The sequence below is a fragment of the Triticum dicoccoides genome, chromosome 5B, assembly GCF_002162155.2.
Source record: "Triticum dicoccoides isolate Atlit2015 ecotype Zavitan chromosome 5B, WEW_v2.0, whole genome shotgun sequence".
In the NCBI taxonomy this organism is placed as follows: domain Eukaryota; kingdom Viridiplantae; phylum Streptophyta; class Magnoliopsida; order Poales; family Poaceae; genus Triticum; species Triticum dicoccoides.
In genome coordinates, this window is record NC_041389.1 from 404,314,322 (window position 1) to 404,326,167 (window position 11,846).

Genomic DNA, 11,846 nt, shown 5'->3' on the forward strand with positions numbered 1-11,846 from the left:
CGCGGTTTGTATCTCTCACACACACCCACGTAGGTGGGGGATGTGCACGAAGAGAAGAGGTGCATGCACGGCGCACATACTCCCGTATCTTTCCCAACCACACCCGTGCGGGTACACGGTGGAGCTCATTTTTGTATGAAAAAGGCAGCCCACATGGTAATTTGGTACGTGTACTGGTTGTCCACTTGGTGGAGGGAGGATCGTCTACCACGGGTGAACAAACAAATTGCGACTTGACGCGTTATGTTAAGAAAAGAGGCAAACCATGTGGGGCCTACCTTAGAGGCAAAGCTCTATGCACTGGAGTACTTTTGATGTGTCCCGTCAACTCGCAGAACGAGGAGAAGCTTGCTTAGTACGCATTCTCCCCTGCCCACGGGCGTGGTGGCTCGCGGGATGAGGTGAAGCTTGCTTAGTACTGTCCGCCTTACGCCCGCTCCCTCGCCCATGCGCGCGGTGGCTCGCAGGATGAGGAGAAAAATTTACTACTCCCTTCGTTTACTCCTCATCCCTACTACCTTTGTTATAGATATTATATCATATTGTTTGGAATATATATGTCCTTTAGTAGATTTCAATATGAACTACTAGTACATACTCCAAACACTGATGTATACAGACGTATTTTAGAGTGTAGATTCACTCATTTTGCTCCGTATGTAGCACTCTCCCTCGCCCCTCGACCCTCACCCACGTGGTGGACGTGCAGCAATTCATTCGGTCTCATATAGCTAGAACGATATACACTGCACTACCATTATTGCTCGACTTCCCCAAGAAGCGAAGAGCCAATCGCAAGGTTAATATTTTGGAGATGCCAAGCGCAAGGTTATAGGAGAACGAGTAGTAGGTGTCGCGTCATTTATAAATATTTTTCTTCAGTGGCACGTACGCAATATGATAGGTTCATATGGAGAGAAAAGGAAACCGCTCCACTATATACATAGTCAGGACGGGCCAGCCTACACGGTTGCTTGCTGGGGTTACTCTCTTCACACTCTCTCGCACAAAACGACTGTGGCCACATCTCTAACATATAATCCGCCGGGGGAAGGGATGGGTGCTTAGTGTAGATGCGGTCGCCGTCGCCGACGACAAAAACCCACTGTCGGTACGTCTCGATCAGGGGTCCCCGCCGTTTTCTCTCACAAAGCCGGTGAGGTTGCCTTCGTCCCTTGCTCACTGCCGCGATGTGGGCAGTTTCCACCTCCCGCCGCCCTCCTCAAGGTTGATCTACGTCCCTCAGGTACAACTCCCTTTACAGTCGACTTGCACCACTGCTCCAGCTGCCCACATCACTCCATGTGGATATTTCTCTACTTCTTTGCCCCGCACATACCTCTACTGGCTTCTATGTACTGTATTTGTGATTAGTTTATGTCTCATCAACTAGTCCCAGTAATCTTATTCTAATAATGCTTCTTCAATTTCTTTGCCACAGGGATGCTCATCTCGATTTTGGTGAAACTGCACAAAATGATCCGATGGTCAAAAGGTTGCAAACTTCATTTCTTAGGAAGCTCAAACGTTGCCAGCAAATTGAAGCCTGGTTAGGGTTCATGGTTCAAGGGCTAGGGACTGCATGGATCGTTTCTTTCTTTAGCTGCCTCTATTCCAAAATAAGTGTCAACTTTAGTAGTAGTACAGCTTTGTACTAAAGTTTGCATAAAGTTGAGACACTTATTTTGGAACGGAGGGAGTACATATTTGCTATGATCTGTCAATCATTGAGATGCAATAGCATGCATGTTAGTTTCCTTTGTATTTGATGAAATGTTGCAACGGGGAACCTTGGACGCAAGATACATGTAACAGAAGCTGGAAGCTTGATAGCATTGTACAAATTTATCTCACTGATAAATTACAGTACGTACTATACTAGTACTTCCTCCGTTCCTAAATATAAGTCTTTGTAGAGATTTCACCATGAACCACATGCAGATGTATATAGATGCATTTTAAGTGTAGATTCATTCATTTTGTTCCATATGTAGTTCACCTAGTGGAATCTCTACAAAGACTTATCTACTAGTAATAGCTAGCCCCCACTACTAGGAATTCTCTATCCTCTCCTTGAGCCACATCATCAAAATTAATGTAGCCTTTAGATGAACTAAATCAGTCCATCATAGTTGTCTGATCTAGACGTTGGGAGGCTCCGCACTAAGCCACATGCAAGCATGCAGAAATACCGTGGCATGCATGTGAGTGGATTTTAAATCACATCAACATATCTGCACGCAAGCATGCACCGATAGCATGCATGTAAGTGAGCTTTTAAGTCCCATTAACATGTCAAAAAGAAAAATATAATCCCATTATGCAGTAAGAGTTGGCTGATCTTTTTTCCTTACGTGGGATGATCTAAATGATGATGGGAGTTTTTTTAGTTTGGCTACCACATTTGTCATGCGGTTATAGAGTTTCTTAGTTCTATGAAATCGATAATTTGACACAGAGAGATATATAGTTGTTCCACGGCAATGCACGGGGACTCATCTAGTATTTAGGAACGGAGGGAGTACTATGTAAAGAGTTAGGTGTCGCACGGAGTCTAGAAAATATGGTGATAGTGTGAGGTGGGCCATGTAATCATTGAGCCTGCGTGTTTTCACTGCTCTTGCACTCCTCCGCTGTAAGAATGGAGAAAATTGTAATCTAGTAGTACCTCCTTTCGCCGAAAGCATGGGACATCCAGCAGTCCTACCACCTCAGTAATAAAGACCAATGAGCCGTCAAATCACATAGACCCAGCAGTAAGTTGGACGTACGAAGCAACCATCACTCTTGCGCCAGTGAGAGGTCGCGTACGCTCTACCCGGGCATGAATGTGGCACCAATTATTTGGAGCGGCACTGACCGTTTTGGGCGGGAAGCACGCGCGGGCGATGGAGGGGCTTTGGGTGGGCCAGGCTGGTCAGGAGCGGGCGTGGCAGCTGTCCGCCTGTCCCTATCGGACACGCCCGGGAACGAGAGGATGCACCGACTCTCGCGGCTAAAATCGTACACTACACACCATCTCTCTATAGGAGTAGGTCGATCTGTTGCTCTCTCTAACACACCCATGCTATTAAACACACAGACACACACGCACACGCACGCACCTTGGTCTCGCTGCATCTTCTAACGTGACTTATTACACCTAGACGGAGGGAGTAGTAAGTACGAGATACGGTGGCACACTGACTTAGGTCGAATACAAGTGCCCAAAATTGTGTGCATGTTATAATAAGGATTCACTTAAAATAGTACGTGAGCAAACAGAGGGATCAATTGGATAGTGTTCCCGAGCAGTAGCGAGATGTGTGAGGTAAGATACACCGCTGGTGCTTTTAATTCTTCTTATTAATTTGTTTGTTTCACCCTCTGACTGGTGGGACCCAACCTACTACTCCCTCTGTTTCTTTTTAGTCTGCATATAAGATTTGGTCAAAGTGAAAGTTTACAAAGTTTGACTAACATTATAGAAAAAAATATCATCATCGACAATACTAAAGTTATATGTCATGAAAATTAATTTCATCATTCATCTAATAATGTTAATTTCATATCGTGAATGTTGATATCTTTTCCTTTAAAGCTAGTCAAACTTTACAAAGTTTGACTTTGACCAATTCTTATATGCGAACTAAAAAGAAATGGAGGGAGTACGTGGAGAGAGGTAAGGTGACTAAGGCTGCATTATTTCTGCACCACTGTGGATAGTCTTACCACCAAAGCCACATGACACAATTATGATTTAAATCCCAATGACTCCCACACACACAAAAAAACACGTCATGCTTGTCACACGAATGCAGGAATGTATAAAAGGTTATTTTCCTCTCGTTGAACATAAGGGAGGGTTGTGTAGCTAGTTAGCCTGTTCGCTCATCAAACTTGAGGTCTCGGGTTCCACTCAAAAAAAACTTGAGGTCTCGGGTTCGATAACTACACTTGAGCATAATTTGTGCCAGGAGGATTCTTTGACTGGTCAAAATGGATGGATACAGAGCTATACGATCTCGTAGTGACCGTATAATCACCTCATCACGTATAAGCTGCAGCCTCAGCGCTTATTTTCTAGCGTTTGCACGCTTCACACTCTCTCTCCAGTATATATATACACGCTGGAGCCTCAGCGCTTGTAGTTGCTCTCTTCACACTCTCTCACCCTCTCTAGATCTAAACAAGACTTCGTTGGCCTCTCTCTCCCCTCACTGCTGCTCAAAGAGCCAGCAGGATCCGTCCACCAGGAAGGGAAGGAGGCTTAACACTATCGCCGTCGGCGAGGGAGGGAATCCACTACCAGTGCAGCTATTGACTTTCACCCAGCGGCGGCATGGGAGGGCCTTCGACCCCTTCTTCTTTGCCGCCATCCCGTCGCCCACCGAACCACGCCCCAAGAACCTTAAGGTATAATTTACTTATTCCACATGCATTGCTCTAGCTGCACGTATACCATGAATCTAGGACGTGGTTCAAAGAGGAAAGGAGTGGGGGAAAGTAGTGGGAAAAGTGGTTCAAAGAGGAAATGAAGGGGGAAAGTTGTATAGCATGAATCTAGGACGTGGTTCAAAGAGGAAAGGAATGGGGGAAAGTAGTGGGGAAAGTTGTATCGCATAAATCTAGGACGTGGTTCAAAGAGGAAAGGAAAGGGTGACAGTACTAGTACAGACTGGCTATCCAGCACCTACGTTGGTCAAAAAGGGAAAACAATGACAAACACAGTACGCACATCTGTAACGAACTGATCTTTTGTTTTGGGGGATAAGGCTGTAGAGTTTGAGCAGGACTAGATTTGTTGCGCTCACATAAGGAAAGGTGTCTAAAGATAACAAAACTGGGACCAACACAAATATGCTCCTTGGTTGTTTGTTCTTTGTTGCAACAGACTATGCATGACCACAGTACATCGGTAGATGCACATGGTGCTGGTGCGTCCATTGTCCCGTGCAACTCTTTAGCTGTTGTTAATCTAAGGCCATGTTTGGTTAAAAACTCCCTAGTCCCTACCTGCTTGGTTCCAGTGACTAAACATGGACTAGAGGTTATTAAATGACATGCTAAAAGACCATGTTACCCCTAGTAATGAACTAATAGAGACAAGGTGCGATGCATGGCAGGGGCAACTGTTGGAAAAAGTCCCAAAAAGACTCCCTCGGGGTCTTCTTTCTTTAGTCTCAAAAATGCCCACTTTTAGTCCGTAAAAGTCCCTCCTGTTTGGTTTAGATGGGACTGACACAGAGTTTTTTTAGTCCCTACACCAAAATGTCCCTATAAACAAACACCCTCTAATAATGCCGCTAGAAAATTGATGCAATGCCACACTTAAAAGCAAATTACATGTTTAACGAATTTTATTATTAATATAATCTCTATGTTAATATTAATCAATGCCACCATTTGAGAAATGCTACTGTCTTGCTTTCTTTCCCATTTAGATAAGGTAGATGCTTCTTTGTGTTGGCTTCTGTGTCATCCACCGTTATTGACCACTAGTTGTTTCCTTTGCACCTCTGTGTAAACAGGGTTATCTACTTCACCTCGTTACCATTGTGACCTTTTGTTGCACTGCACAAAACACTTTTGTTTTAAGAGTGTTTTATGCAATTCAACCAAAATGTCACACCGACAACGTTGCTTGATTGCTTGATCTTAGTGGAACTGCACAAGAGGAGATCTTACTTCCTATCCGTGTTGGCAAATTTGGTTCAGATCTTCTTCTTGTGAGTTGTTTGAATTCTGCATCATGAGAGGTCAGTCTAAGCCCTCTTTCACATGATTCTGCAGTGTGCTTTCATATGTTGTGCTACTTGTATGGTAATGTTGCTTGATTTTAGTGAACTGCACAAATGGAGACAAGACTTCCAATCTGGATGTGCACCGTAATATCCCATTGAGGTAAGATAAGGATATTTCACAATTGTTAGCCTGTATTTTGCCACTTTCATCAGAAAATTAATGTCATTGTTTAGTGCTATACTTGTGCTCCCTAATTGACATGCCAAATCTTACATTGAAGGCGAAGTTTGTCTGTTATTGAACCAAGTGATGAAGGGGAAGAACAAGCGGAAGAAAAACAAAAATCAACTCCCGGTGCTGTAATGAAGCACTGGAACTGTGATGGCACAAGTAATGATATATTTTTGCATCTTAATTTATTGCTATGGCTGGAACGAGCAATTGTTTTGCCACTGGTTTGATGACACTCTTAATGTAATGCGTAATTATCTCTACTTGTGCAAACAGGGATCTTCTTTGAAGATACCATATATTTTAGTGGAACTGCACAAGAAGATGTTGGAAACATTAAACTAATTGAGGAGTATATAGTAAGCATGGCCACCACAATAGATAGCAACAGATGGTTCCAGAGAAGTGCTTCATTTGTATGCTCTACACAATAAGCCTCCTGACAAAGGTTGGTACTCGCCCACTGATTTCATCCATATGATTGAGCTTTGTCATCTCTATTGGTGTTGTGCTACTATTTAGATACTGTCTTTTCCTGAAAAGGTGGTATTGTCCTTGTGAAGTGCTTCATTTGTGTTGTTTTAAATATTTCCTTTCCTTTTTTCGAGCAAACAGGGATGCTAGCATTTAGTTGTCCTCTTGTCTTTGCACAACAGGATCATCTTCCTCTGAATAAGAATATGGAGTACTTGAAGTGACTAGTTCCGATTATGCCAGGATGAAGAAGCCCTGTCTATCTTCTCATCAGAAGGAGCAGTTGAAGGATGGTTACATTACTCCCCACATGACCAAACTAACTTCAGCTCAGAAGGACTGACAAATCTCCATTTTTTGCTGTGATGCACAAGTACAATGTTGTTCTAGGATTCTTTCTGGTGAGTTCCATTTTTCTAAAAGTGTGCTCTACATGTACCATGTAGGTGCCTGTTTAAACTATCAATTCATAGTACAATTTGCTTTAGACTAATCACTTTTTTGTATTTGTGCAAACAGGGGTGCTTAGCTGGATTTCAATGGGAACTGCACAAAATGTTCATGAATACATCAAATCATTCATTTCCACCACAAGAAAGGAGGTTCCGATAAGTTCAAGGTGTTGCTACATATAAGGGCAAAATCATACAAGCTACGCACGAATTTGGTTGATTTTGGTGGAACTGCACAAAAAGAACAATTGGTTTATTTAGCACGAGGTGCCATGTCAATGTCCGAACTGGTGGCAAACCCTGCCCATTCCACAATCGTAGGCATTTGATATTTTGGAATGGGACAACCTTGTCAAATTTTGCTCATTGATTTTACCAAGACATGCTTTTGATATTTTCAAATGGGACGCCCTTTGCTGTCAGCAGCATCGATCAATTTTTTATTTATTCTTTAGTTGTGACGTAAATATTGCCTCTGACATGTGAGTCGCTGAGATGCATAATCATCGATTGTTTTGAATGTTCTCCATGAATTGCCAGCCCTGTGTGTTTGATTGCAATGTATAGAAACGCTAAAAAGCTGCTCAAACTCTATGTACTCCTTATGTTCCTTTTTACTTCGCACATTGTGAAAGTGCATACTTTTTTCTATAAGATTGGTCAAAGTAGAGATACTTTGACTGCAGACAAAACTTGTATGTAGACTAGAAAGGACCGGAGGGAGTACATGTGAAACTGCTGCAAACGAGGTGATCACCCTGGGAATAATGCTAGTACGTATTGTTTTGCATGTTCATCCAATGCCAGTGATACAGGAATTTGAACTAATCGAGATAAATTCATTCATACATGGTCGGATTTCATATAAACATGCCGGATTTCATTACATTTCATACATTCTTCAACTAAAAAGGGGTGAGCTGGAGGTATAATTAACTAACCAAAGCTACCCACCTGTGTCCCGCTGAGCCGAACAGAAGCTTCAGTGACTTAACTGCAGGTGCAGTTGCGTAACTGACATGTGGCCTATTGGGCCCATGTGTCAGTCATCCAACTGCACCAGCAGTTAAGTAGAAGCAGCTTTCTTCTCCGACACAGCTCTCCGACTCCATGTCGCCACCAAGAAGCTAACCGGCCATCAATGGTTAACCCGCCTAGCTTGGCTTCAACCAGAGGGTAGCAGTTGTGGCCTTACTTGGACCCGAGCGGCAGCGACCTACCGTGTTCTACTCTTCCTCGTTTTCTGTGTGGCGCGGCCTCGGCGGAGCCGGTGATGTCCTTTCTCTCGTTGCCGGCAGGCGGCGCCTCAGCGGAGCGGTGGAAATCCTCTCCCTCGTTGCCGGCAGGGTGGGGCCTCGATTGAGCCGGCGATGTCCTCTACCTCGTTGTTGGCGGGGCGGGGCCTCGGCGGAGCCGGCTATGTCCTCTGCCTTGTTGTTGGCACTGCGGGCACTCGTCGGAGTTGGCATTGTCCTCTACCTCGTCCTCGGTCTCGCCAAACAGCGCCTCGCCCGCTTCATCGCCCTGTTTGTAGGCGCCTGCAGCCTCCGCCACCCACATGCGATACCGCCAGCGCTCGAGGCGGCCCTCGCGGGCGGAGCGGTACGAGTCGAGGAGTGCCTCCTGCTCCGCGGCGATCTGCTCCTCCGCCTGCAGGTGCTCCTAGAGGAGATGGTGGTTGTAGGCGGCGTCGGCCTGCGCCTCCCGGAACTGCTCCTCACGCATCTGCCTCACCGTGTCCATATATTGGGCACGGGCCTTGCCGATGGTCATGGTGCAATGCATCGGCGAGGATGGCGTGGAGGAGGGGGTTGGCGCCGGAGCGTCGACTACCATGTTCTCCATTGGGACGTCGTCGTCCTCCGGCTGCCTGCCAGCCAGCCGGTCGGCAGCAATGGCTACCATCTCCTTGTGGTCCGTCGTCCGCCCGTCCCGAAGAGCGCTGGAGCGTGAGGAAGCCATGGTGGGCAGTAGTGGTGTGGACAGGACAAAGGGAACGATGCGGATGACTGCGGCTATGGCCGGCACAGTAGTTTATATAGCAATGGTGGGCGGCGGAGGGTCGGATGTGTGGCGCCGGAGTAGCCGTCTCGGCAACCGCGTATCATTAATGTGGGCGGCAGATGGACGGACGGATGTCACTTGTGTCGTTTGAAGGCAGAGTAATCGCCTGCACCGGGAAGCGGGGCGGGCAGTGCTGACTGCTTCGGGCGAAAAGCGCACGCGGGCGAGGAGATGACTTTACTTGGAGAGGATGACAATGGGGACCCACCAGGGCCATAGCGTCACGTACGCAAGTGCCTCCTTATTTTATATATATAACTATAATTTTTTTGCTTCATCCTGGTTTCTTGACATCACGGTTCCACACCATTGTCAACCTATGTAGTCAATAAACGAGAGAATTGCACAAGAAGCGGTCGACAGCTGGGACCAAGCAGCTCAAGCAGTATTTGTGTTTTTGAGGTGTGAGCACTGCACAGGTTTTCGATGTTTAGCCCATATATTAATGTTTCTCCTCTAAACAACAACGAAAACATCGCTGCAGGTATTAACTGGGCGGGGTGTGGCCCGTCTAGCCTAGGCCAGATATCCAGCCCAGATATTAATTTTTTTTCAAGCTGAAAATGGCTAGCCCAGCTATACTTTTTTTAGGAATACCCAGGCAAGGTCAAGTTGTTATTCTCTGCCCCGCTGGGCTGCAAATCTTTCCTAGGAGGGATGCATTAGGCTTAACAAGAAAATGGGCTTTAAGAAATAATGTAATTATAAAAACTGGGCAGTAACTATAAAAAATGCACCAAACACGTAATTACTTTATAAAATATTATTTGTGGATATTGAAAATTTTAATTTCATTAATTGTTGCGAGCGCAATGTTTTGTTGGATTTTTACGTAATATAAATTTATATTGAAATTGTATTTAATCTGACTAGTAATTTCGGGATAAAAATATTTCGGATCCCATCAAAATGTGGGAAATTTTATTGAATTCTGTTTTGAACGGTTGGTTGAAATGGGTTGTACTTTTAACAAACTGTAAATGGGCTGTAGTAAATTCCATTAGAATTCAAAAATGGGATGCACATTCTTACAAATCTCAAATGGGCTATAAGTTCTCTACCACACACTTATAGCCTTACTAAGTTGACGCGTCCCCTAAAAAAAGAGAGTTGACGCGTATGCAAGGCTTTGTCAACTTATAGTCAACACACGGTTCTAGCAGTAGTGGCTGTTGGATGTCCATCCAACGGATGTCGTGCTTCTTCTTGAATCTTGGATATTCTAGCTTCACCCGCCCAAAAAATGATTCCTCCCCCTGACATCTGGGGTGCACCGTTTCAGAAGCTGGCCTGTGGGCCTACTAAGTTGACGTACCAAGGGCTTTGTCAACTTAGTCAATATAAACAATTCTAGCTGCAGTGATTGTACGATGTCCATCCAACGGCCGTCGTGCTTCTTCAACCTCTGGTCTTCTTACTCCAGCCGCCCAAAGCAGCACCGGCTGTGCCGCCTGCTCCTTCCTCCCGTGGTCGGCTGTGCTGTCGCGGAGGCCTCACCGCCCCCTACTACTCCCACCGCTGGCCATGCCATCCCTCCACTCACCCACACCCCCATGTTATTCTGCAACGACGGCAGCTTCACACTGCAGCCGAACCAGTGAACCCTCGTACTCCTCTCCGCGTGGGCATCCACTACCGCATCTTCCCCGGCTCCGCGTCATCCCCTTCCTAGGCCTCGCCATCGTCTACCGCCGTGGTGCTCTCGGCGCGGCGTGGTCAACATGGTCAAGGAACGACTTCCATCGGACGTGGACTGTACGTCGAGAGGCTAACAGTTGGGTCCACGGCCGCAGCAAGGAATTTCCTCCTTATTACGCGGAAAATAATGATTCCTCCACCTGACAGCTGGGACCCACCAGACGGGCCACTATATTTTGCGAAAAAAATGATTCCCCCTTGACTGCTGGGACCCACCAACTACATCTTCGCACGCAAGGAAGTGCGTTCGAAAAAAAACGATTCACCCCCTTGACTACTGGGACCCACCAGCTACATCTTCGCGCGCAAGGAAGTGCCTGACAGTCGGGGCCCACCTAGTCGAAGCGTATGTAGCATTGTCATTCTGGTCGCGAACGTGTACTTACATACTGGTCGATGTAGAGGTGTGCACGTGTCGTAGTAGAGGCGCGCACGTAGCATGTACACGTACGTACAATGGCCAGTGTGCAAGAAAGAAAATACGGCCACATATGTGTACATACGGGTGGGGTCTCGAACGCCTACTCGCGCATACGTACGGCCAGGGCTCATGTACATGGCTGGGTCGGAATGGAGAAACTGCGTCATCGTCGTGTTCATGGGGAGGCAACGGAATGCGTCGGAACGGAATGCGTCGTCGTGTTCATCGGGAGGGCTTGGATGGAACAGGCGATGGAAACGAGGCCTGGCGTACCGCAGAACGGAGGAAATGGCCTTGTGTTCGACCTGCCACGTTCGAAACGGGATCCTGTTCATCAGGAGGGGTCTGGCGTACCGCAAAATGGAGGAAACGGACCTCCTACGGTCGAGACGGGGGTCTTGTTGATCGAGAGGGGTGTGGCGTACCACAAAACGGACTTGTGTTGGAGCGCTACGGTCAAAACGGGGTCCTGTTCATCGGGAGGGGTGTGGCGTACCGCAAAACAGGACTCCACAGGATACTGTTCATCTCCACCGTCGACCTCCTCCAGCCTTCATGGGCTACTGTTCATCCACCGTCGACCTCCTCCAACCTCCACGGGCTCCTGTTCATCCAGCCTCCACCGCGCGCTACTCCACCAGCTACTGTTCAACCACCCCTCCATGGGCTCCTGTTCAACCACCCCTCCATGGGCTACTGTTCATCCACCCCTCCACCATCTACTGTTCATCTAGCCCTTCACGGGGTCGTCCTGTTCATCCAGCCCTCCACGGGGTCCTATT